The sequence below is a fragment of the Pinus tabuliformis genome, chromosome 1_2 (genome assembly GCF_031772625.1).
Source record: "Pinus tabuliformis cultivar Carrire ecotype Pingquan chromosome 1_2, CPIR1, whole genome shotgun sequence".
NCBI classification, from domain to species: domain Eukaryota; kingdom Viridiplantae; phylum Streptophyta; class Pinopsida; order Pinales; family Pinaceae; genus Pinus; species Pinus tabuliformis.
Genome location: NC_142298.1, coordinates 792102830 through 792130131, shown reverse-complemented (window position 1 = coordinate 792130131; position 27302 = coordinate 792102830). Strand labels below are relative to the sequence as shown.

General features: G+C 37.2%; 1 protein-coding gene across 6 annotated transcripts in view; it reads right to left on the bottom strand.

Annotated features, from left to right (window-relative positions):
* Positions 1-658: 658 nt before the first annotated feature.
* LOC149208279 (uncharacterized) overlaps positions 659-27302 on the bottom strand; it is a 146683-nt gene continuing 120039 nt past the window's right edge. For 2 of the 6 annotated variants that reach the window (XM_089395976.1, XM_089395977.1), the window contains 4 exons: positions 1868-1953; positions 1355-1389; positions 1198-1236; positions 659-1004 (listed from right to left, as the gene is read on the bottom strand). The gene's annotated coding sequence lies outside the window, so the exon portion shown is untranslated. Of the gene's footprint in view, positions 1100-1197; positions 1237-1354; positions 1390-1724; positions 1782-1867; positions 1954-27302 lie in introns of all 6 variants that reach the window. The other 4 variants (XM_089395981.1, XM_089395980.1, XM_089395978.1 and 1 more) reach the window with 4 other exon arrangements.

The window sequence follows — 27302 nt, the reverse complement described above, 5'->3', positions numbered from 1 at the left end:
TCAGCGTAGAACATACCTAAAATTAACATATTAACTTAATATGACAGTCCGAATAGGCAAAGGAATTGATATCCACAGGTATAAATCTAAAGTATTAAACCCGGTATGGAAATGGTGAAACTTATGTATAGTAATCACTTAGTAACGAAGTTCAAATCGACTTCTACTTGACGAGAGTTATAGGAAAGAGCCATAACGAAATAAGAGTATTGCACTTGCAACTAACAAGAGAAATTATCACAGTGATACTTATGTAGAGGAAATATAGATGGACTTCATACATAACGAAAATGCAAAGAGTTGAATTAAATCCATTTAGAAACCAATAATCAGATATCCTATATCTGAGCTATTTTTGTAACAGTAATTAAACTCAGGCTTAAAAGATCCAGTGAACAAAATATATATCCAACGATACAAGAAGAAAATAAAGGGCCGAAACCTTTTCTTCAACTCTATAAATCGATATAGAACAATAATAACATTGTGAAGCAATTACCAATTCGTGTATAAACAAAAGAGACAGGAACAGTTAAAGGAGAATATAGGTAAATCCTAAGTACGAAAACAAAGAGATTTTCGTCTAGGTTGCGTTCGACCAAACATTATTGTATACAAAATATATATAACCAATCCATGACAAATTCTGAGAATCATATATGCGCCTACATAGTCATATTATTAAAAGTAGAAAAGAACAGAGTAGCAAATATAGAGGTCTCATACAGGACCTTGGAGTCTTTTAGTTGCAAATATAACAAAGATTTAAATGTGTTATAAAAACATAGCCATTACAACAGTAATTGTCATCGGAGGTCTAGACCAAAATAGGCCTTTTATAAGCCCTTCAGACAATAATGAGTCGAACCCTAATAGGCTCGCTCTAAACAACAGAACAAACAACAACATTGAAATGAAAACTATGAGAACTCACGATTGAGTCCATAGGTATGCGCCCAGCTTAGCCACCCAAGATAAGTGGAGGTACCAGAGATAGTGTTGACCTGTAGGGTGAAAAGCTGGAATCAAAGTGTTGAAAATCCAAACTTATAAACCATTGCAGCTTCAACATTTATCCTGCAAGTTCCACAGTCGTTACCTGGAAGAAAAAACAGCATAAATCATTTTAGCATGAGGTTAAAAGGGAATGAACAGTTACAAACAAATTGAGAGAGAATTATGTCAAACCCTAGTTACCTGTAGAGATAGGTTGCAAGGCTATTCGAAGTCGTGGCGCTGATTACAAAGAAATTGAAGGGTTTAATATGCAAGCTTTATAACAAACCAGAAACATACCAACAACTATATGCCCAATTCTAGGATTGACCCCAAAGCGAGCCTTGGCTACATTTACCTGACGGAGATCTGATAAATTTTCTCCATAGAGACCTGTAGAAACAATTTGGGTCATATTAAAAAAAAATTATAATTATATTATCCATATTTCATATTGACATCCTGAAAGAATCATACTAATAAAGTCGGAGGTAAAAACCTTAATCGTAACTGAGGGTTTTAAACCCAAAATTTTAATAGAAAATAGCCATAACACAAGAATTACATCGTATGCCAAAGTCCAACAAAACAAAAGACCATGGCGGATGTAGGAAATCTTCTAACCGCTCCCACGAAAGACTTGGATACAATAACCTCCGCCACAATTGTGTCAAATGGCCACATTGTACAAAGAAAAGGAAGGGAGCTCAGAAATTTCAGTGTATTACTTGCTCAATAGACCTAGCGCCAAAAGTAGAGGAAAATCCTGGAACCTCCTCTGCAATCTTGCACGTGGAGAAGATAGGGTTTTAAAGAGGAAAATGAATCACCATGAAAAACCCTAGAGGCTCTAGAATGTCCAAAAACTTACCTGCAAATTAAATTGTCGACCACGCCAACGACTCATGGGGTTGGGCGCGAAGAGAATGTTAAATGCACGAGTATATTAGCTCTCACCTGCGACAACAGTCATGAGAATTAGTCCAAAAGAGAATAAATCTCAAGCAGAGATGCATATAAAATCGAACTATGGTATTTTCACTGTAAACAAACCCAAAACGAGAATTACCTTCATAATGTGGGTGCAGAACATAATCTTCATCGGATTTCCTTTGGGTAAATCAACGAGTTGCAAGCTATAATCATAATAAACACCTGGAAGGTCCAAAAGGTCGAGATCCCTTACCAGCATGCAGAGTGGAGCTTGTCCATGCAAAAGAATGGAATGAGTTTTGAATTGGGAGGAAGGCTTTTGTGTAAAACCCTAAACAAGGATCCATCGTTGGATCAGAACATTTCATTACAGTCGTTCGTAACCTTACCCATTTGTACGCCATGTGAAAACCACGTGAAAGGTGCAATGTGGTCTATAGACCAAGCGGCCGGTGTCAACCGCGACTCAAACCAATTAACACTTATCCCACATTGTTATGCAAACCAAGAAGGTGCAAGGTATATATATATATACCATCGCCTTGTTTAAATCAACATATGAATTGTATATGCGCCAGAACTTGAGACTTGGAACTATGTGTACAATAGTTGTAATTTGTTCATAATCGAATCAAGGGATTGAGTTAAAGTGCGAATGATTAAGGTTTCGACTATCCACGATATATGGAAAGGTTTCCAAATTTTACCTTACGAATAATGTGGAAACCTTTAATGTAAAGGTTGTAAATATAACCTTTCAATCAAGAACTTTAGTACAATAGATTAAAATGAAGATCCTTTGTACACATGATTTAAACTATAACCAAAGCTTTGAGAACTTAATAGTAAAAGCGGATAAGGAATGTGAGTGAAATTATGGGAGTTAAAATAATAATGTTATCAAACCAAAGGACAATATATATCCTTTAACAATGCAGAGATTTCAAGGAATTATTCATATAACCATGGGCACAAAATGGAACCCATTATCTGGAACGTTTATCCCAGATAAACGTTCCACTTCGTAATGACTTCCTAAAAGAACAGAATGTTCAGAACTTTGATGATGACAGTTAACACAATAAAATAAGGGATGGAACCCATTATCTGGAACGTTTATCCACTTCGTAATGACTTCCTAAAAGAACAGAATGTTCAGAACTTTGATGATGACAGTTAACACAATAAAATAAGGGATGGAACCCATTATCTGGAACGTTTATCCCAGATAAACGTTCCACTTCGTAATGACTTCCTAAAAGAACAGAATGTTCAGAACTTTGATGATGACAGTTAACACAATAAAATAAGGGAAGAGGTACTAGATTGCAAATATAATTTACAATGAAGACAAGTACAATTATAGTAGTACTGTATTAAAGAAAAGAAAATTTGGGTCTGAATTGAGGTATGTTACATCTAAATTATAAATAAGTATCCATCAATAAAATAAAATTGGCTTTCGTTCTTTTTTATACTAGCATGGTCTCTAAATTATAAATAAGTATCCATCAATAAAATAAAATTGGCTTTCGTTCTTTTTTATACTAGCATGGTCTCTTTGCTATCTATCAATAATCGACACCTTTCACCCATACCCATTGAGCTCATTCTCTTTTAGCTTCCTTTGACATCAATGACAACGCATGTTCAACATATATCCCCTATTTTTACCAAATACCGCTTCTTTTTAATAGCCCCCAATACCTATATAGCAGTGTTGTTAAAATCGCGATTTTATCGGAAAATCGCGATTTTTTCCTCTGCCCGATCAAATCGCGATTTTTATACCAAAAAATCGCGGACTTTTTTTTATAGCGATTTTTTCCAAAAAATCGCGATTTTTACAGAAAAAATCGCAGAGGCACGGGGCAGCGGGCTTTTAATAGGCGAAAATCGATTTTTTTTATGTCATTTTGCTGTTTGCGCGCGGAGGAGGAGGAGAAGAGGTGAGGGAGAGGAGCTGGAGGAAATCAATAGGATTAGACTTTCATTTTATTGTATATGACATTATGACATAATGAGATACATTATCATATTTTTTGTTGATATTTTGAGGCTGAGTTGGGACTCAGGACTTACTATTCAGGACATGATTCAATGTTATGTGTGATTTTAGCGCTAGAAATGATATTAAACATCTTATATATTAGTTTTTTTATCATATTTATGTGTCAATGTATTTATTTTATGTTGTAGATGGTTTAGATATTAAAAAAATTGAAAAAAAATGAAAAAAAAATGAATATTTTTGTGCCAAACGCTTTTTTCCCGCTTTTTTCCGCTTTTTTCCCGGCGCCGATTAAATCCCGATCGCGCTTTGTGCAACATTGCTATATAGTATAAACCCATTTATACCTCACACTTCCCTCCTCCCCTCCCCCGCCAAAAGAACAAAATTAAAAATTAAAAATTAATTTCAAAAAATATATATATATATATATCTATATACACCTTATTTTCCACAATTTTAAAACCCCCCTTTATAAAGAAACATGATAAAATATTGGTAAATGAGGTGAAGCCCCGTGCTATCAGAGTACAGCCAAGAGAGCAACGAACAAGGAAATAACATGCTAACACCTAGGCCACGAGCATAGCTCTGATAAAATACTTAGTCCAGGCAGAATTATCATGTAAGAAGAAAGCAAGAAGCTATCGTCCTTGTGATAAATTGGCATAGTCAAAACAATTTTGTTATGAACCAATGCAGGAATGCCCTCTGACATGTAGCTAAGTCCCCTATTGTCCACGAAACAATAATTTTTGCATTTTCCCCACATTGCTGCATGGCATCAGCATTTTTTATAATTACAAACATTTTATTAATAAAAATGTCTGCATCAAAATCAAAGGGATCCTCGAACAAAATAAGCATACGAAAATCATTTTCCACTAGCTACCAACTAACTTCAAAATACATGATATCTTCCAAATGCAGATGACCAACTCGCTGGGTTGTTTCTCTAGAGGTGGTTTTATAACCATTATTAGTAGCCATGCCAGCAGCATGACTGAAAACAATGATGGTACACAATGCTGTTTAGAGCAGCACTGCAATGTCCAGTCCGAAATTTGAGTCACCACCCCTATCCGGCTGGGAACCATAACTGCTTGAATCCTGTGAAACAAGAATTTTTGCATTTTCCCCACATTGCTGCATGGCATCACCATTTTTTATAATTACAAACATTTTATTAATAAAAATGTCTGCATCAAAATCAAAGGGATCCTCGAACAAAATAAGCATATGGAAATCATTTTCCACCAGCTACTAGCTAACTTCAACATACATGATATCTTGCCAATGCAGATTACCAACTTGCTGGGATGTTTCTCTAGAGCTGGTTATATAACCATTATTAGTAGCCATGCCAGCAGCATGACTAAAGACAATAATGGTACACAATGCTGTTTAGAGCAGCACTGCAATGCCCAGTCCAACAACTTGAGTCATCAACCCCTATCGTGCTAGTAACCAGAACTGCTTGAAACCTGTGAAAAGCCTAGGCTGTGCAAGAACTGCTTGGTAATAATCCAACCACTGTTCGACAGCTTTCAGAAAACAAATGGCCTCAAAATATTAAATTTCATTTTAATGACTTGCTTGCAATTCCATGAAAAGATTAATTTATTTGGATGGTGGCATCTTGATCCAGCTGAAGGATATGAATCAGTTTCAGAACTATAATATGAACTTCACTAGCAGCCAGTTTGGCCCTAATTTGAATAGTATTACGCACAAGCTTAATTTGGTATCTCCTACATAAGGGCATTCAATTCCTTGATCTGATGAGCAGTGGTATCACATTCTATTTCATGACAACTCAAAAGGTACTGTGTTTGGCATGACAGGAGGAATGGACAAAGCAATCATACTCCCAAATACCATGATATTAACAGCTTCTGGCAACAGGGAATTCCAAACCATTAGCTCCATGAGGATTGATGATACTACAGTGATAAAAGTACTTCCAGAAGCCAGCTAACCAAAGCATTCCTGATGCAAGACACAAAACTTACATACTATCTGTAGGACTTGAAGTTAGCTTCAAACACAAGCTACATAAACTTAAAAAACATTCATGCAAACATAAACATGCATAGAAATAACTTTCAATAAAAGTAACATGAACAATAAATCTGGCCACAGAGATACCTTGGTGACAGTTTGCAAATTTACAAGTAAAATACAAACACTTAAACCAGAGATTGGCAAGGGGTGGCAACTATTCATATCTAGATGGCATGTAGACACTTAAACAATGCATGAGATTGCCTGCATGATACAACATAACTCAACAAGGGGTCAGGTTCAAAAGCAAGAAAGTACCAATCTGTATGCTATTAGACAAAAAACCAAACATATTCAGATGATGTCTGGAACAACCAAAAATTGTACGAAGTTGGCTACAACTTCAAGTTACAAGGAACAGTATATAGGGTTGTTTTCAAGAGCAAGGGTGTATCAATAGACATGAAGTTGTCAAATGAAAAATGAGACAAAAACAAATGATAACAGCAATGAGACAACAAGACCAACCATAAAAACACTGATAGCCAAGGAACTGATAACAAAAACATTCAAAACCATAATTAAAAGACACTGCTAATCATGGCCTCGTGAACAGGCTTTTCAACTTTCAATCATAAAATGATCCATCGGATGATAGAATCAATGTTATTGGAACCGAACCGGTGACTGAACCAGAAAACCTTGTGGATCAAGAACCGATCATAACTGGACCAGAACTGGTTTTAAAAAAAGACCAAAAAATTGGTTGACCAAAAAAACATAAAATATTCAAATTTTAAAGAAAAACATATATATTCGTGTGCATCCATACAAATCCAAACTATTTATACACAAATAAGCAAAAGTTTTCATTTATATAGCATGTAAGGGTGCATATAACCAAATTAGCATCGAGTGCAATCCATATCTGCACCGAAAATACATTAACAAATAGGTTCTAAATGGCTTCTAACCTCCAAAAAAAATCATGCTACAACAAATACCTACATATCATCAAAATCATTGCCTATATTGGGATCTTCGTCATCAATAAAACCCTCTAAACATTAAAATAAGATAAGAAAAAATGTAGCACGTCAAGTCAGATTTTGTTTGAGTGCTGAGTACATTTTTAATAGAGTCATGATAGAGGAGTTCAACAACCAATACCACTAACATCAAAGGACATAGAGGGCTTGGTGCTCTTTATTAAATACTAGTTACATACCCTCGTACTGTTGAAAATTGGCAGCTGAGGGAGCAATTTACCCATTTGGGAAGACCAGCAAACACTAAAGAGACCCCACTTGCCCTTAGAAAATTTAAATTTGCACACGGGAAAATATTAATTTTAATGCTGGTCCAAGTCACCTCAGAAAGTACAAGTCAGCCTAAAGGAGAAATTTGTCCACTTGGACCACTTATAAAATTTAAATAGAACAAGCTTGGCATCACTTGGAGACATCATCACACACATCAATCTTCTTCATTTGATTCGATCTGGTCTGAAATTGCAGGGTCAGAGATCACATGTGCAAAGGAGAGAGAGGAGATTTTTGTTGACTATGTTGACTTTCTGTTTCGGCATCTTTGACCAGCATAGACATTGGGTGATTTGTCTTGGTTTGACTTGGCTTTTGGATCTGTTCTGGAAGGCCAAATTCAAGAAGAAGACCTAACCTTTCTGGGCACCTTGACCAACTTTGACCACAGATCTGAGGCTAGGGTTTCCGCAGGACAAACTATTGACTTTGACTGATTTGTGTGCAAAATTCTTGGACTGTTTTGACTGGGTTTGACCGAATTCTATGGAGCTGATTTGATCGTTGACTTTGGGCTGGTTAAGACTACGTTGGCAGATGTTGACTTTGACGGCTGAAAATTTGCAGAATTGATATTTGAGCAGATTTGACTTTTGTCTCATCTTTGATTGGATATTGGTTTGTTTGACTTGAAAAGTCAAGGCTTTGACCTTTGACTAGTTGGATGTGCTTGGACTATGTATCTGTGCTGAACATTTGATGAACATCTAATAGACGAAGAATCTGGTTGGGTTTTCCCCCTTGTGGGCTATTTCCTTGGTCTTTGACCTAAATTTCTGTGTCTCATTTATCTTGGTTGTCTTCTATTGTGCTTATTGTTTATTGTTCTATTTACAATTGCTTACTATTATTGGGTGATTGAAATTTAATTGGAAAAGTGATTGCTATTGTGAGAAGAAATTGTTAAAGTGATTGTTACAGCATAGATTGAAAAATTAACATGGTATCAAAGTTGAGGTGAAGGCAAGCCCAAGGAGACAAAAGCAATCACCCCTTTGAAGAGATCTTAGCTGCTGCTGAAGTTTATTTGACTTGATCAAGATGTCTACGTCATACTTCAAGATTGGGGCGAAGCTGCATGACTCATCAAATTTTGCTCCATCGAGGGTTGGGCTGGATTTGACTTTGGAAGAAAACGATGTCATGGAATATGTTGAAGGCAAGTTACCTGAGCCTCCGGAGCGTGCTTCCGCTGTTGTGAAGTCCAAGTACAAGAAAGGTGAGGTCAAAGCTAAGAAAATCATTATTGATTCTTTGAAAGACCATTTGATCATTTATGTTCAAATTTGAAGAAGTCTAAGGAAATGTATGATAAGCTGGTTCAAATGTATGAAGTCAACAACTTGAGCCAAATTCTTTCTTTGAAGAATCAACTCAAGGACATCAAAATGAACAAGGGGGAGACCATTCAAGCATAATTCATGAGGATAAGGATCAACTTTTGACTGTTGGAGAGATTGTATCTAATAGAGAGTTGGTGTTGAATCCCTTGGAGGTCTTCCTATGATTTGGGAGACATTTATCACAACCATTAGCAACAATGACATGTTTCCCTCATTTGATGAGTTATTGGGCAAGTGCACTCAAGAGGAGACCGGGATGATCTCTAGAGGAAGAATTCAAAAGCATGAAGAAGGAGAACCCACTACATTTGTTGCTCAAGCCAAGAAGAAGAAAGAGAAAGGAAAGCCCTCATATTGGAAGTCAAGAAAGCAAGGTCAAGGCTCCAAGAACAACAATCAAGGATTCAAGAACAACAACAAAGGATTCAAGAAGGACATATCCAACATCCAATGCTACAATTGTCACAAGCATGGTCACTATGCCCGAGAATGTCCGGAAGAAAGAAGTGCTCCAAGGAATAGTCGAAGAACGAAGAGAGGAGGAACCCCTACTTGAGAAGAGACTCATCGTCCTCCCAAGAGATCAAGGAATTCAAGGTATGATTATAATGCAATTGAAACCAATGTTTTAAAACTCCGACTCCGACTCGACCGAGGGTCGACTCTAACTTGGTATCAACTCGGTCGGCTCGATTTCAATGACTCGGTTGTTGTAAAAAATACATTAAATATTTAATTATTTTTATAAAAAAAACATAATTTTAAAGATTTTCATGCATGTTTCCAAACACACAACATTAGAATATAGATAGAAGATAACATATGATCAAAGTAGGCTCATGAATATATCCATTATATCAAAATGGCACCCAGTGCACTTTCCAATACAGTGTTACTTGGCAGCGGGAGCGAAAACGGGTGCAGGAGCGACATTTTCAGAAGCCCCCAGTTTGGGAGCGAATCCCGGAGCATTATATATATATATATATATATATATATATATATATATATATATATTGATACATATATGTCAACAAAAACATGTAAAGTGATGAATTAGATATAAAAACATTAAACAAAAAAAAAGACCTAGATTGAACCATATAACAACAATCATCTAGAAGTTATAATCTTCATCAACCACATCCACAAGTTAGTAATATAGTGACTTACAACATATTGAGTTTCATGATTCATCAATGTTAAAGTTTCAAGCTTTCAAAATTCAATATATAACATTTATCATCATTGATCACCAAAGTTGTACTTGTAAGCTAAGTGTAACCATTACAACAAATAATATCTAACATGAAATGAAATGCTATAAAATGAAATGAAATGAAACAACTTTTAACTTTCATGAAGCATCATATTCATAATTCATTACTAATGAGCAGTGTTGAAAATATCGGTATCGGCAAAATATCGGCAAGGGTCCAAAAAATATCTTATCGGCAATATCGGCAAAAATATCGGCAAAATATCGGCAAATATCAGCAAGCATAAAAAATAATTTTTTCAAATTTTTAAATATAGCCGATATTTTCAAAATATCGCGATATTTTGCCGATATTTGCCGATATTTTGAAAATATCGCGATATTTGCCGATATTTTGAAAATATCGCGATATTTTCAAAACAGAAAATATCGCGATATTTTCTCGGCGATATATCGTTTTGCCAAAAATATCGCGATATTTTCGAATATCGCCGATATTATCAACAGTGCTAATGAGTTATAATTGCCAACTTCAAACTTAAATTGTCATATATTGTTTGAAAAAATATCATAATTAATATGAAAGAGTCAATAGTTATAAAAACTACTAGAAACTAGAAAAGACAAGTAAATCTATTATCTATTGCTTATGCTTGGGCCTCTTGCCACCACGAGAAATGTCTAATTTTTTAGTCTTGTTGGAAAATCAGGATCTTTGTCATTAATATCACCCTCTAAGCATTAATATCCAGAGGTATCTTTGTCATTACCTCTCTATCTATATAGGGATCTTGTCATTAATACCACCCTCGAAGCATTAACATAAGATAGAAAAAGCATAGCATGTCAAGTCAAGATTTTGTTTGAGTGATGCGTACATTTTTAAGAGAGTCATGATAGAGGAGTTCGACAACCAATGTCACTAACATCAAGGTACATAGAGGGATTGGTGCTCTTGATTAAATACGAGTTTCATACCCTAATACATGACAAAATTCAATGGAAACATTGCAATCCCCCAATCCTGAAATCCTGAAACACTGATAAGTCTGTTGGATTTTGAATGAAATCTAAAATTCTACTTTCTCCATATGAAATCCAATGAAGTCGGAACCACTCTCAAACATCCTGAGTCATTTCATGGTAATGTTAAAAATTTAAGTAAAAGGATGAAATGAAGATTAAGGAGAATGTGACTTTTACTTTAAGAATTTAACATTACCATGAATCGCATATCAATACTAAGGCCATAGACTTGATCATTAAGCTACCCCACTCAAAACTTATTTGTTTCTTTGAAAAAAAATTGCATTTGGAACATTACTGCAAAAAAAAATTGCAAAAAAGGCTGAACGCTCCCAAAAAGGCAGGGAGCGGAAATTTTTTTAGGGAGCGCACTCCCGAAATCGCTCCCTTTTCGGGAGCGATTTCAGGAGCCCACTCCTGAGTCGTTCCCGCCCGGAGCACGGATTGGGAGCGGGATCAAGGGGGTGGCTCCCCCACAACATTAGTCCAATACATGCATGATCATGATATAGAGATCAAAACAAAAACACATAACCAAGGAGGCTAGAAATGGCCTCTACAACAAAAGTAAATTGTGACCAGTACTACTGGCCACTGCTAGAGGAGCCAAGATCATGTGGATCAATCTCTGGATCAGAGTCAGACAGAGGGCCCCATGGCTCCTCCTCATCATCATATCCAACTACAACTGTAGAAGTGGTAGCACTAGCAAGTTGTGAAGGAACTGCAAGCTAAGATAGATGAGATATGCGCTTCTGTCGTGGCTGAGCAGAGGAAGCGCCTGCAACTGGAGGACTCGCTGGCTCTGAGGTTGAGGCTGGTACAAGTGGATCACGATCTGCATTCAACTGAACATTATGTTCGAGTGATGCTACTGTCTGTAATTCATAATCCATATCCTCATCAGAAGCAAACTCTGTTGGATGACTCTCCACTTCCCAATCTAATGTTGGATCAATGTCTTCCAACACGATGGGATCTAAATCAGGTCTTTTGTTCAGCAATTGGTTGCGCCTGAGCCGGAGGTTGTATTGGACATATACTAGATCATTTAATCGTTTTTGATCCAAACGGTTTCTCTTCTTTGTGTGGATCCTCTCAAAGACAGACCAATTGCGCTCACACACAATAGCACTGCAAGTTTGACTCAAAATATGAATAGCAAACTTCTACAATTCAGGACAATGACTACCAAAAGCCTCCCACCATTGTGCTGCAAAAAACATTGGAGTGTAATGAGTTAGCTCAACAAAATTACAAATTATATACAACTTTCAAATTATAAACGATTTAACAAAATAAGTATTAAGAATTTGAAAATTGAAATTTTTGTTTACCTGGCTCATATGCTTCCCTTGCAATCTTTGCTAGGTTCTTCCCAAAGGTACCTGAGGCAGCGCTGAAGGTTGTGACCTGTTAGTGTATCTCCAGCTAATCACACTCCAATGGGATCATGCGATCAATGCAGTCAATCAATCCATCTCTAACCCCCCCCCCTCAAAGCTCCTGTCGCCTTAGCTTTAAAATGATACTGTGGGTTCAAAAAATACCCAGCTGCATGTATAGGGCGATGGAGTTGATTGTTCCATCTTTCATCAATGATTGCCCAAATGGGCCCATACTTAGCCACATTATCCTTGTATGCCCTCTTTATTTGCTCCTTTGCTTGATCCATAGCCTCATAAATGAAGCCCATAGCCAATCTTTCCCCATCCACCCACCACAACACCTTAACCAATGGCTCAGCAAGCTTCACAATCTCTGTTGTCTTTCTCCAAAATATTTCTTCATTAACTTTCTTTTTCAATTCTTTGCCTTCCAATTTGTGAGACCACTAGCGTTGACTCCATTATTCACTAGAAAAAATCTTTTGCAAGTTTCTATGTTGTGAAAGCATAGATTGCAATGTCAAAAAATGAGTAGCAAATCTAGTGATGGCAGGCCTAATAATATCCCTGCCCCCTGTGTGTTTCCTCATCAGGCTCAAAATCCATGAAAGATAAATTTTGTTATGCTTTTGGCATGATCTACAGTGTTTTTGACCCAATATAATTTGCCAATATCCTCAAGCATGAGGTCTATGCAATGTGCAACACATGGGGTCCAAAAGATGGTTCTGTGTTTTTCCTCTAACAGTTTACCAACAAGAACATAGTTAGAGGCATTATCTATGATGACTTGAACAACATTAGCCACCCCCACCTCCTCAACAACCTCATCCAATAGCTGAAACAACAATTGTCCATCTTTTACCTTATCAGATGCATCAACTGATTTTAGAAACATGGTTCCCTATGGGCAGAAGATAAGAAAGTTTATGATGGTATGGTTTCTTTGATCAATCCATCCATCTAACATGATGGTACATCCTTTTCTTGCCCATGAGTCCTTGAAATCTTTCAAATACTCATTAATGGAAGAAATTTCTTTCTGCAAACGATACCCCCTTAGCTCATGCATAGTAGGGCCTTTGAAGCCTTTTCCAACAGCATGTATGGCATCAAACATAGGCTCATAATATGATGAACGAGAAGCATTGAAGGGGATATCAACATCATACCACCATCTAGCTATGTGATCACAAGCAGTCTCCCTCAATTCTTTCTTCCAATGGTCATCTAAAGTGGGTTGCATATAACTTCTACTAGCTTGAGGACCATGTGCATCTGATGGAGAGGAGGGAGTGAAATAAATTTTGATATTCATATCACCCTTTTTCATTTTACCCTTTCCCTTTTCTTGAATAGGCTCAAAAGAGGGAGGAACATATTGGAAGGGGTTGGATGCATCAGTACAAGGGATAGAGGAAGAACCCTCAAAATCAAAATGGGGGTTGGTAGCCAGCAATTTTTGTATATTCTTCTTCCTCCCAATTTCAGCCTCTAACTCTTTTTGCCTAGCCTTATCTTCTTTAAACTTCTCAAAGCTGACTAACAAATCCTTCCTAATCTCCCCAATTTCTGGTAAGGTACATGGAGTAATTTGGCCTCTAATTCCCGCCAAGTGTTGTTTCAGCCTATTAATGCCCCCGAGACCTTCCTTAATTTTCCTATGGCAAAATTTGCAATGCATTTGACTATCAACCATTTCAACATATGCCCAAGCAACATCTTTCACTCTAGGTGCCATTTTTTGACTTGAAAATGAAAGCAAACAATCTGAAAATGAAAACAAAACAAAGCAAACATTGATTCAATGTTCATTTCTTTCACAAAAAGAACTCTTTTCAATTTCCAAATTTGCACATAAAGTTTAATAAGCAAAAACAGATTTTTACAAGTGAAAAAGAAATACCTCCAGGCACAAACTGCCTCCTCAAGGTTGCTCCAAGAAACCAACTCCTCAATGCTGCTCCAAATGGCTACCCAAGAAGCTCCTCACTCCAGCAACAACGCTTGCCCAAGACTCCTCACTGCTGCTCCAAAAACAAACTCAACAACTCCTCACAAACTCTCACTGAAATTCTCACTCAAATGCATGAGATGGCTGTGAGGAAATGAAAGGGGTTGGGTGGGTTAAATAGGGTTTAGGAGAGGGGAATGGACTCCAAAGACAAAATAAACAAAAAACAAACCGGTTTGGAGTCCCCCAAATAAAACATTTAAAAAAAAATCGTTGTTTTTACGGGTTAATGGGTTGTTGTACACAACCCGGCCTAGTTAATACGGACTCGACCGAGTTAATACCGAGCCGGCCGAGTTGTTAGACAACCCGGCAGGCTCGTTATTAACTCAGCCGGCCAAACTGTTTCCTAGGCCGGGTCACAGCTGGAGGGTCTGGCTCGGACCAACTCGGCCGAGTCGGTTCCAAGCCAGCCATTTTTGAAAACACTGGTTGAAACTCAATCTGATCACTTTCTTGTTTCTACTATTTCTAGTTCCTCTCCTCTAGATTCTTTTGATAGTTGGTTGGTAGATAGTAGGGCTTCTAGACATTTCACTGGCTATAGAGAAGTCCTCTCAAATTTGGTTGAGAGGGAGTCTGATTTGAAGATAATACTTGGGGACAATTCTACATATCTTGTGAATGGGTTTGGATATGTTTCTTTTCATTTGAACAATGGTCAAATCATACATCTACATGATGTCTTATAAGTATCATAAATGAAGAAGAACCTTGTACCAATTTTTGCCATGGAAAACAAGGGTTTTAAAGTTGCTTTCATTAATGGGAACGTCCTTGCTTGGCCAAGGAGAACTAGCATGAAAGATGCCTTCACACGTGGGACTAGAAATGAAGGCCTATATAAAGTTTGTGAGAGTCCTATGCAAGCCTTGGCTCCTGATGTTTCTCATCAATGTGAGTTGTGGCACCAAAGGTTCACTCACCTTCATTATGAAGCCTTGCCTAAGGTAAGAAAGATGGTTTCCAAAATGCCTAAGGTTCAAGTAAATCATGATGGAGTTTGTCAAGGATGTGCAAGTGGAAAGAAGGTTAAGGGACCACTCCCTTCAAGTAGAAGCAGGACAAATGGAATACTTCAACTTATACATTCTGATCTATGTGGACCTATGCCAGTGACTTCTCTTGGTGGCTATTTGTACTATATAATCTTTGTGGATAATTTCTCCCGCAAGACATGGATTTTATTATTAAAACACAAGGACCAAGCATTTGATATGTTCAAGGACTTCAAGGCACTAGTGGAAAATCAAACAGGGAAGAAGTAAAATATCTTCAAGTTTGACAATGGAGGATAATTTACTTCAAACAAATTCATTGAATTTTGCAAGAAAGTAGGAATCAAGAAGGAGACCATCATACCTTACAACCCCGAACAAAATGGTGTAGCTAAAAGGAAGAATAGGACTATCATGGAAGCAGCCAAAGCCATATTGCATGATCAAAAGCTACCAAAGTTTCTATGGCGAGAAGTCACTAAAAATGTGTTGAAGAATGTAACTAGGTTCGGTCTTCATAATTGTACTCGAGTCAAAATGAAATATATTTGTCAAAAGAAAGTAAAAAGAAATTTTATTATTATTTTAATTGACTTGTTAAAGCATGGGTTTCATGCTTGGGTCAACTGTTATAGGTCAAGCCTCCATTGTAGGCTTTAGGATTGTTTACTTGAGTCAAAAGTCAAAATTTGTTTGGTCAAAGACTCCTCCATCAAAGTCTCCTAACTGTCGACCACATTATCAAGTCGGCTTCCCTCAATGAACTCATGTAGGCCTAATATAGAGACACTTCTATTCAATAACTCATGTCGGCTCATTTATGATGGACAAACAACTATATATACAAGCCTAAAGACTTCGCATCAAGCATAGATAGGAGCTAGGATTTCAGATGAATGAACTCGCAGGATCTCAGAGACCAGTGCGGAAATCTCAAGTATGGGTTTGGTGTAAATCTCAGAAGAAGGTTAATTTCGGTATACAACAGTGAAAAGAAGTTTGATCAAATTAAGAGTGATGAGTTCTGAAGCAAGTGCAATTCGATAGTATCACAGTGTAGAAGCTCGGTGCTATTGCAGTGAAGAAGTTCGGTGCTACCTCAGTGATGAAGTCTGAATATTACAATGAAGACTTGGTGTATTACAGTGAGGAAACTCAGATTCTTGCAGGACCGAGATTTGAGTTTGGGGCAGTCATCACAGGATCGAGGTCAAGAAGTGTTGAGAAATCTAGGGCATCATGATTACGTCATTTCTCTACAATTAGTAACTGCTTGTGAGTGCTTTTTACAACTTTAGATTAGGATCTTCTTTACTTTAGTTATTAGTGTTCTTCTTCATCAAATAGCTACCAAGGCGTGAACAAAGAGATACAGAATGTAGGCTATCTACGAGGGCCAAAACCTCTCACTCTTTGAGAGGAAAACCCGCACAAAATCTTCTTATAGAGATTCCAATTGACGAATACCAAGACGAAGGCCCTTGACCTATTTGCCACTCCAAGACCAAGACACAAGTCCTCTTCTACCTTCTCATTCACTCTCTCTCGGTTCCTTCTCCTTCAGATTTCGCACCATATGAGATCATTGTAGTCATGAGATGACATTGAACTGAGATCACAAATCATAGTCACACCGAGACCTTCTTCATTCAATAACCTTGATGCATAGTCACACACTTGTGACCTTCTTCTTGAGTGGCATTGATCTCTCCTTTGCTGGGAGACAGAGTATCGAGGTCTTTGTTGTGATAAATCATGGGATAGTGAGGAGACATCAATGTAGTATCACCAAAACTTTCTCTGCTCCAATCCGCAATATTACCTCTGCAATTAGACCAAAACAAAGAGAGACCCTTCTTGTGATTATACCGAACCTTGATCATTGTAGTCTCACTGAATTTCTCCTTGTTGTACCGAGACAGAGTTTCACCCTTGACAGTAAGATAGAACCGAATTTATCTACAACATTTGTTCACCGAAAAACTCAGAGAGACCTTCGAACTGCTGACTATGATTTGTCCTCTGAAATCACAAAGATATATGCGAGCTTCTGACTGTCTGAAATGTGAAGACCCTAGCCACATATATATAGTAGTTCATCCTATATAATAAGCCGACATGTGCATCGAATAGGTGTGTCTTTATTTAGGTGAGTCGACATGATCTTTTACTTCGTCTTGAGGCCAACATGAAGAGGAGGACTTGTGCTTGTCGTTGGAAGGCTTTATAGACTCATATACATTTGACACATGCCCAAGAAGGGCTCTTCATACATGACATTAATTCTTTTGACAATTCCTAAAGGCTCACAATGGGAGCCATCTAAAAATAAAATCTCTTGCTCATGAAACCCATGAAGCAAGCCAATAATAATTTTATTTTCTTCTTTACATCATTTACAAAAATCACAATTACATGTCATTATGAAGACCGAACCTAGTTACACTTTTCAACACTCCCTCTTAACTAGGGAGGTATTCATAATGGTACTTAGTCATTCTCAATTTGACGAATTTCTCATAAGAAGAATCGGATTGGTAACCCATCTGTCTAGCATCATATTTAACCAGCATTATCACATAGCAAGGCCTTGACTAATAGCTCTATCCACATGATCAGAGCACAATGTTGGCGAGACCAATGATTTATAGACACCATAATCATTGTCTCTCAAGGTACATACCCCACCCGAGTGTTCACAGAGTATGACCTACTTTTGATTATTCTTATCTTAGATAGCCAATCCTCAAAGAATATCTGTCCTCTACTACTACTCTTATCTTGGATCCCCTATCTCATCCTCAAAGAGCATCGGATGCCAGATGTTTACCCAATCCTCCATTCTGTCTTCCCAGGTGAAGACCAAAATGATGTGTCTATCTCTCCCTCTCAATTAGGGAGGACATATCAATTCCAATAATGAAATGTACTCATTCCTATGGAAGGAATGTACCTAAGCTCCCTCTTGGCTTAGGAATTTCCAAGTTTCTTCCAAGTAAGAAACTTGTTTTCAAGCTCCCTCTTAATTAGGGACCTATAACAGCTCCTCAACCAGCTGCTTGAAGAGCTCCTTCCTTCGATGTCATGAATTTCTTTGTCAATGAGTCTTCATCTTTTGGGGCTTTTTCATAGGGCACAGACCATCCATCACTTTCATCCATGAGTCAGTCATGTCATTATTCTTTTCATCAGAAAGTGATCCATTAGTCTTCATCTGGCCTTGCTTCATGTCATGTTGCCTTCTTCATGCCATACTTTCCGAAAGGATCTTACATACTTCTATATGGTCCTCTTGGAAGATATCCACAGCTCTTCCCTTGGCAGAACTACATAAATCCATCTAAATAGTTGTTTAAAAATAAGAAATGGACACTTAAATCAAAATTACCTTTGTGATGGTCTTTCATCATGACATCTTCTAGTGTGCATCAACATCCTACATACATGTTGACATATCTCCCAAAGATATCCATTGTCAATTGTCTCCATCTTTTCTAGACTTCCATCAGAGTCTTCATATCTTTCTGGGAGATTTCCTAATCAAATCTTCTTGGCCTTCCGGATGTTGATTGTTTTTATCATGGTTGCATATCTCGCAATCTCTTTCGTCCTTTCTTCACACATTTCATTTCATTCCCAAAAGCTTCCAATCAGAGATCCTCAATTGTAGTCAACCACTTCATACTTCATATGAGAACATATTATGTTGATTTCATCTATGTGACTCATGCCTTCCAGAATCCTTTCATAGGAGGAGATTCCTTTCCTTTGATCATGCTTCTCAAGATAGAGCAGTGATCCATGTTACCTACAACCATATAACATGACTTTATAATATCGAATACAAGCACACATACCTCATTTACCTTTAGGTCATCATGGCTTCTTTCAACGGCTTCCTTGATTGAAAAGATCTTCAACCCCTTGATCTGCTTCATCTCTTATGTCATCATACCATCATCCCATGAATTTCACAAGTTGGAGTTCTTGATGAAACACTTGCTTCCTCTCTAGATTGGTGGACCCTTCGATGAGGATTCCATCAGAGAATCTTGAGGATCTTTCATATTCCTATCCAGCAAATGTTTCCTTTTGACTTGATGTATGAGGAGACTTGTCATTCCTTTCCTTAAGTTTCCAATGAGGTTCCCAAGAGCTATATCCTTCATATTTGACTACCATAGATTTTGTTCCAGCGGTCATTCATGTTTCCTTATGGTGATGTCACGAGCTCTTGCTTCTAATGCTTTTCCTTTTACAACTTCCTCTAATTATTCAGTGAAATGGACTTCTTCTCTATCTTCCTTGTTATTGCCCCTTTTTGAGCTTCGGACAATCTTTCCTGTAATGCTCATAGCATCAAGTCTTAGCTATGATCTTCTCCCCTTTTGACAAATGTATGAATACTTTTTGCCCTCAACCAATCTTCTTCTATAGAAACCACAAGTTGTTGAATGGGATAGCCTTCTTTTCCTCATAGACATTTGTTACCTTGTTCATTAGTTAGTGCATTTAGAACAATGAGGATTATCTCTACCAGATCTTGCAATTGAGATCTTATGAAGATAACCCTTTATCCTTTGATACCTTCAATTTGTGTAGATCAGATCTAAGTGATGTGACCTTCTTTATAGCATCTTCAGAGAATAATTTTACCAACTTATCATATATCTCCTTTGATGTCTCCAAACCTTCTATATGGGAATGAAGGGACCTTTGACTAATTTCATGACTTCACTTTCTTCAAGGACTATGTCTATCCTCCTTTTCCATGCAGGGAAGTTTAATGACCCAACCAACTTATAGATCTCCTTGCAAAACGAAGTCATTTTACTAGATTAGATTATAGAATAAAAGATACTTATTTGACAAGTGAAGATGAAATCTTCAACTTGATCACTTTGATCTGTTAGTGCCCCTTTTGGATGATCTTCTTCCAAATGAAAATCCCTTTAATAAAATGAGATTGCTCCTTTTATGATGACGTCTTTAGATCTATCTTCCTTTGTTGATGGTGATTGATTTGGATGTCTTGATGCTTCCTCGAATGATCTTCTTCAAGGATAAGGAGGGGATCCTTGCTTCAATGAGAGGGATCTTGCCTTATAGCCTTCTTTGGATAACTAGCCTTCAAGATACTTTGACCTTTTCGGTGGTGAATGAGTGCAAATCTAGAAATGTTTCAGCTTTCTCCAAGATGATGTGATCTTTGTCCTTGAAGTGCTTCTCTTGGATGTATATGCTTTGGGCTACCTTGCTTTGTAGATCTCTTCAACTTGATGAGGGTCTTTGTGGTCTTTTGATGATGACTAGAGGATCCAAAACTTTTGTTGGTGTAGACTTCTTCGATCTAGGGTTCGATGTAGATCTCGACTTCGCTTTGATATCCTTCAACTTGCTTTGATGTCTTTCTCGAGATTCGATCCTTGAGTGTCTCTTTGATTGCATGCCCTTTTCTTGACTTTGACACCTGAGCTCTGAAACCATGTTGGGAAATATAGGGCATCATGATTAGGTGATTTCTCTACAATTAGTAACTGCTTGTGAGAGATTTTTACAACTTTAGATTAGGATCTTTTTTACTTTAGTTATTAGTGTTCTTCTTCATCAAACAACTACCAATGCATGAACATAAATAGACAAGAGACACAGAATGTAGGCTATCTTCCAGGGCCAAAAATTCTCACTCTTTGAGAGGAAAACCTGCACAAATTCTTCTTATAGAGATTCCAATTGACAAATACCCTTGACCTATTTGCCACTCCGAGACCAAGACACGAGTCCTCTTCCTCATCTCTCTACCCTAGATTTTTCAACATGGTATCAAAGCTAAGGTGACAAGGGCAACTCAATAAAGGACACTCAAGGATCAAAGTTTGAGAAAAGTATCAAGGACATCAAAGCATCAAGAAGATTCTCTCATCTCCAAGGCATTTCAAGGACAAGGATCACATCATCATCTTGAAGGAAGCCAAAACCCTAGTCTGTTCAAAGAAGGCATCTACACTTGAAACATTCTTGGGATCCTCGCTCTATCAATCATCAAAGGGAAACAAAGGACTTTAAACCATCTTGAAATTTTCTCAATCAAGGGTAGAAGAAGAAAGGTGTTATCATCATCATCAAAGATATCAAGGCAATCTCCCTCTCATTGAAGCAAAGGATTTCATCTCAAAAGGGAATCCTTATTTCAAAGAAGATCATCCAAGAAGTATCAAGGCATCAAGTTGAAGAGTTCATCATCACTTGACAAGTAAGTATTTTTATTTCTATGACTAAATCTAGTAAAATGAATTCATTTTGCAAGGAGATCAACAAGTTGGTTGGGTCATCGAACTTCCTTGCATGGAAAAGGAGGATAGACTTAGTCCTCAAAGAAAATGAAGTTATTGATCATGTCAATGGCAAAGTCTCCAAACCATCTGAAGGGAAAACACTATCTAAATATATGAAAAAGGATCTAAGGGCTCAAAGGATTCTTATAGAATCCATCAAGGATTCCCTCATCCCATATGTAGCAGAGTTGGAGACATCAAAAGAGATATATGATAGGCTAGCAGAATTATTCTCTGAAAGCACGATAGGAAAATTCATATCACTAAGATTGAACTATACAAGTTGAAAGCATCAAAGGATGAAGGGATATCTACATGTCTTACCAAAGCATCACAAATAAGGAATCAACTTCAAGATCTAGGAGAGATGATATCCGATAAGGAAATGATTACCATTGTTGTAAATGCACTAATTGATGAACAAGGTAACCTTGTATCAAAGGCATCTGAAGAGAAGAAAGCTATCCCATTCAATAATTTGTGGTCACTATGCAAGATTGAAGAAAATAGGTTGAAGGCAAAAAGTGATGTAGGATCAAATGAGCAAGTTCAAACATTTGTCGTCATAACAAGAAGAAATAGAAAATTTGGAAAGTTTGGTCCTTGGAAAAAGATCAATATGTCACAAATACAATGTTATAGATGTCAAGAATATGGGCACTACAAGAGAGAGTGTCCTAAGCTCAAGAAGGACAACAACAAACAAAGAAGGGAATAAGCTCATATCACTGAAGAAGTAGAAGTAACTGAAAATAAGAAATCCAAGAAAAAGGAAGTAAAATATCTCTACTATTATTGAGATAAGTCTTCCCAACCTAGTTCTTTTCAAGTTTTTGTTTCAAGTTTTTTGTTGAAAAGTATAGCTATCACGGTAGGAATCATTATAAGCATGATAGGATGCATCATGTTAGGAGATGGCATGATAGAAGCATACAATTGAAAGCAAGAGCTCGTGACATCATCATAAAGAAGCATGAAATATAGCTGAAATAGAAGGCTATGGTTGTCACCTATAGAAGGATGTAGCTCTTGGTAACCTCATTAGAAGCATAAGTAGTACTTATGGGAAAAGGAAAGTCATCTAGTATAAATCTCATCACACATCATTCAAAAGGAGCATTTGTTGGATGAGGATGATCAAGATCCTCCATTAAAATCTTCATTGGAAGGTTCACCTACTGGAAGAAGCAAGTGTCTCGCCCAGAATTCCACCTTGTATGGGATTCATGGAATAATCAGGTCAAGGGATTGAAAATTCTTTCAATCAAAGAAGTTGTTGAAGGAAGTCTAGATGACATAAAGGAAGAAAATGAGGTATGTATGCTTGTATTTTATAAATTTAAGTCATGTCATATAGTTGCAAGTAACATGGAAGAATGTTCTACCTCAAGAGCATGATCAAAAGAAAGGATATACTCCTTTGGAAGAATGCATGAAGGCATGGTTCACACATTGACTAGATGAAATCAACATAATATGTCCTCATATGAAATATGAGGTGATTGACAAAGTTGAAGGAACTATGATTGAATGTTACAGAGAAGAAACGTGTGAATAAAGAAAGGAAGAGATCATGAAAAATGCAACTATGAAGAAGGCAATCAACATTCAAGGACTAAAACATTTGACTATGGTGTCTCCATAGGAAAGATATGAAAAGGAAAGTATCAATATCTTTTTGGAGACGTGTCAATATATGTGCAGAATGTTGATGCAAGCAAGGAGATGTCAAGATGAAAAGACCATCACAAAGGTATATATATTTTTGGAGACATGTCAATATATGTGCAGAATGTTGATGCAAGCAAGGAGATGTCATGATCAAAAGACCATCACAAAGGTAGGTTTGATTTTATGTTCATTCTTGATTTTTGAATAATATCTGGATGGGCTGATGCAGGGCTACCAAGGAAAGAGTCGTAGATGTCATCTACAACTGATACTCATGTGATAGGATGAAAGATCCTGAAGTGAAAAAGGTAGCAAGGCATTGAAGAAGGCCAGATATGGACTAATGAAAATATGGATGACATGACTAAATTCTTGAATGAAAGTGATGGATGGTCAATGCCCTACGAAGAAGTCCCAAAAGATGTAGGCTCCATAACAAAGAATAAATTCATGATATCAAAAGAAGGAAGAGTTGCTGCTAGAAATAGGTCCCTAATTAAGAGGGAGCCAGGAAGCAAGTTTCTAGCTTGGTAGAAACTTAGAAGCAAGTCCCTAAACTAAGAGGAAGCTTGGGTACATTCCTTTTATGGAATGAGTTGGTCATCCCTAAGAGGGAGTGACGGATATAGTTCTCTACTTCATGTGTCATGCACTAGAACAGGACTAACAGCTGTAAGTCTTAGTGAAGGCCATGAGGAGAGATTGACACATCATTCTTGTTTTCAGTTGGGAAGATAGAATGGAGGATTGGGTAAGCAGTTGGCATCTGATACTCTTTGAGAATGTGATAGGGCATCCAAGATAAGAGGAGTCGTGAAGGACCGATATTCTTTGAGGACTGGGAATCCAAGATAAGAATAGTCCTAAAAGGACATATCCTGTGAACACCCGAGTGGGGTATGCTCCTGGAGAGACAATGATGAAGGTGTATAAATCATTGATCTCACCAGCATTGTGCTCTGATCTTGTAGAGGGATAGAGTTGTTAGTCAAGGCCTTGCTATATGACAATGTTGGATTATATGATGCTACACAGATGGGTTATCAATCCGACTCTTTTTATGAGAATTCTTCAGATTGAGAATGTCCAAGTACCTTATATGGATTATGAATACCTCCCTAGTTAAGAGGGAGTGTTGAAATATGTAACTAGGTTTGGTCTTCATAATGACATATGTAATGTGGATTTTACGTATTCAATGAAAAGAGAAAAATAAATTATTATTATTGTACTTGAGGCATGGGTTTTGTTGACCACTACCGGTCAACTACCCATGCAGTACACCCCCTCTTTTCTTGGCAGAAAGGGGTTGCACCTGATCGACGTATTCGTGCCATCCTGCAATCATCAGCAGCTTGATCATTTTAATTGTAAACCCAGTCTGCATGTATGAATTGTAAATAATCTTAGCAGATCAGAGTCATGTATGTAAAATTGCCTAGGTGGACCTAACTTTCTAATGATAATCTACGTCCCGGAAGGTTTTTCGTCTCACCGATCTACGATCGGCAGAGTTTTCCTTCAACCTGACCCCAAAGCCAGGATGCATTTTGTTATTAGAACTTTAGGAGAATCCTAGTGTGTTAATCTGCTAGATTATAGTTGTGTCGCAGAACTGGGTGGTTTATGAGGGTCTATGTTAAGTGGGTTTGTCCCCTTAAGATGTAAATTGTAAAAGTCATGATGTAATGTGTCTTGAGGGTTGAAAAATGTTTTAAATCCCCCTCATGAGTCCTAAGTCCTAGGTCCTAGGTGATGTTTCCAAGGGCTTAGTTCGATGATCCATTTAAAAAATGAATTAAAAATTAAAAAATAAATTAAAATAATAAAATAATAAATTAAAATTATAAAATTATAAAATGAAATAAATAAAAAATAATAAAAAAATTATAAAATAAAGCAAAAACCCTAAATAATAAAATAATAATATTTTAAGTGAATGCATGCAAAATATCATTTTTTAATAAATCGACGGATGAGATTAAGAGATGTCTTGATCCTCATCGACGGTCGAGATCATTTCGACATGGATCACTCGAACTAGCCGTTGGGATCATTTCCTTTAAATAGGATGCTAGGGGTCATTTTCAGATCATCTGATCTGTGAGTCTGGTACTGAAGAAGCTCTCTTGTAAATCTGTTTCTGGTTAATAAAAGAAGACTTTGGGGTCCATATCTTGCTGGTGTTACTCTCTTGAAATGCTGTGAGATTGTTTAATTTTCTGCATATTTTATTTTCAGCCATTAATAATAGCTTATTGTAGAGTATTGTGAGCACAGGTATCTTGTTCACTTGCTAGGGTCTGAGTGTTGTTAGGGTTTCTGAAGTAATGGCAAGTATCTCCATTACTTTTTGAGATCTAGCAGCATTTTTGCCCTTTTTATTGATGGTTGTTTTGAGCTGTGCAGAAAACCCTTTCTGAAGGAAATTTGTGGGCGTTCGGGGAAGTTCTCGGCTGAACCAGCCAACTCCCACAAGCATTTTTTGTTGAGCCCAGTTGGATTTGATCCTGGGTCTATCATTCGGTTTATTTTTCTAAATTTGCATGAGAGATTTTCTGAAGTTCTTCACAGTGAAAATCTGAAATTTCTGCTCTTTAAATATTTATGTTCTCATTGCTGAATCTGGCTGTTAAGGGGCCAAATCTGTACATTAATCAGCTGTTCTAGGGTTTCAATTTTTTTGCAGTTTTCATTAGGGTGTTTTCTGAAGGTTTCAAAGGGATCTACTTTAAAAAAAAAATTGCATCTTGCAGATTACAGAGAAGATCCTAGCGTTTTGATTTCTTGAAGGGGAAATGCTGTAGTTTCAAGCCATGGCAAAGACAACCATATTCTCTTGACCTATAACCCACATATATGCCAAATTCCACACCTTCAATAAGGTATCCCGCCGCCTGACAGTGCGCTGATTTTCTACGCCGGAGGAGATCAGAGGCACGACTCCGCAGGAAGTGTTGGCCTCATTGCGCAGGGTGTGGGAGGATCGGGCTGTCAGCTGGAAGAATCGAATTCATTTTCAGGCTGCCGACAGACAGATCTGCGCATCGATTCAGCGTTTAAGCGTAAACGTATTATCAAATAAGCGTTGATCTCTTCTCCGTTTGCGTAGCAGACAGTCCACGCCCAGTGCAGCATCGTGTTTCCAATATTTCGTGCGAATGATTGTATGAGGTATCATTTCGGGCCAGGATCAGTGGCGTTTTGTGCATAAAACATCAAAATTGTAGCGGAAATCTTCAGGTAAGTCTCGAACCGTTTTATATTTACCATTGTCGTCGTCTTCAGGTATGTTTGCAAGCTTAAATCGATTTATATCTTCCCTGTCGCTGTCTTATTCTATCGCATCACACATTCAGGGTTACGATTCTGCGCCATTCGACTGTTAAAAATTTTGTTTAAGTTTTTGAGTCCGGGTCACGCTCCTTCCTCCGGCGGCTGAGACATCATAGTTTCAGCGTATTTTTTGGTTTTACGATATGTCATATTTGCTTAGGTTAGGACCTTTTTTTATTTTAAGTTTCATTTTTAAGTTTAGTTTTAAACTATCGTAGCTTTGATTTATATTAGATCGTAGATTTTTCTCTTTATTTTTAAGCTTTGTATTTTTTTTTTTTTTTTAAATGTTACTTTTAAAATCGTTTCTTTGTTTTAGATTTTTTTTTATAATATAAAATATATATATATATATATTTGAAAAATAAAAATTTTGTGGAAAATTATTTTTGCCAGATTCAGTTGTTTTCATGTTATATCTTTCATGCTGAGATCTAAATTTTCAAGTCGAGATACGAAATATGATATCTGGTTAATGGTTTATGATTCTCGTGGTGGTTTAAAGCATTCATCTCTTTAAAATTCTCAGTTGCTAGATATCGTTTTGATCATTCTAAGAGCATTGTGATGACAAATGATTGTTGTTCACGGTTTATGTTTCTATATCATCTAATAAGTAATCGTTTAAATAACAATCTCTTAAGGCACTGGTCTGCTAAATTAATCAAATCATTTTAGTGCTTATCTTAATCGTGTCTCGTGTCTC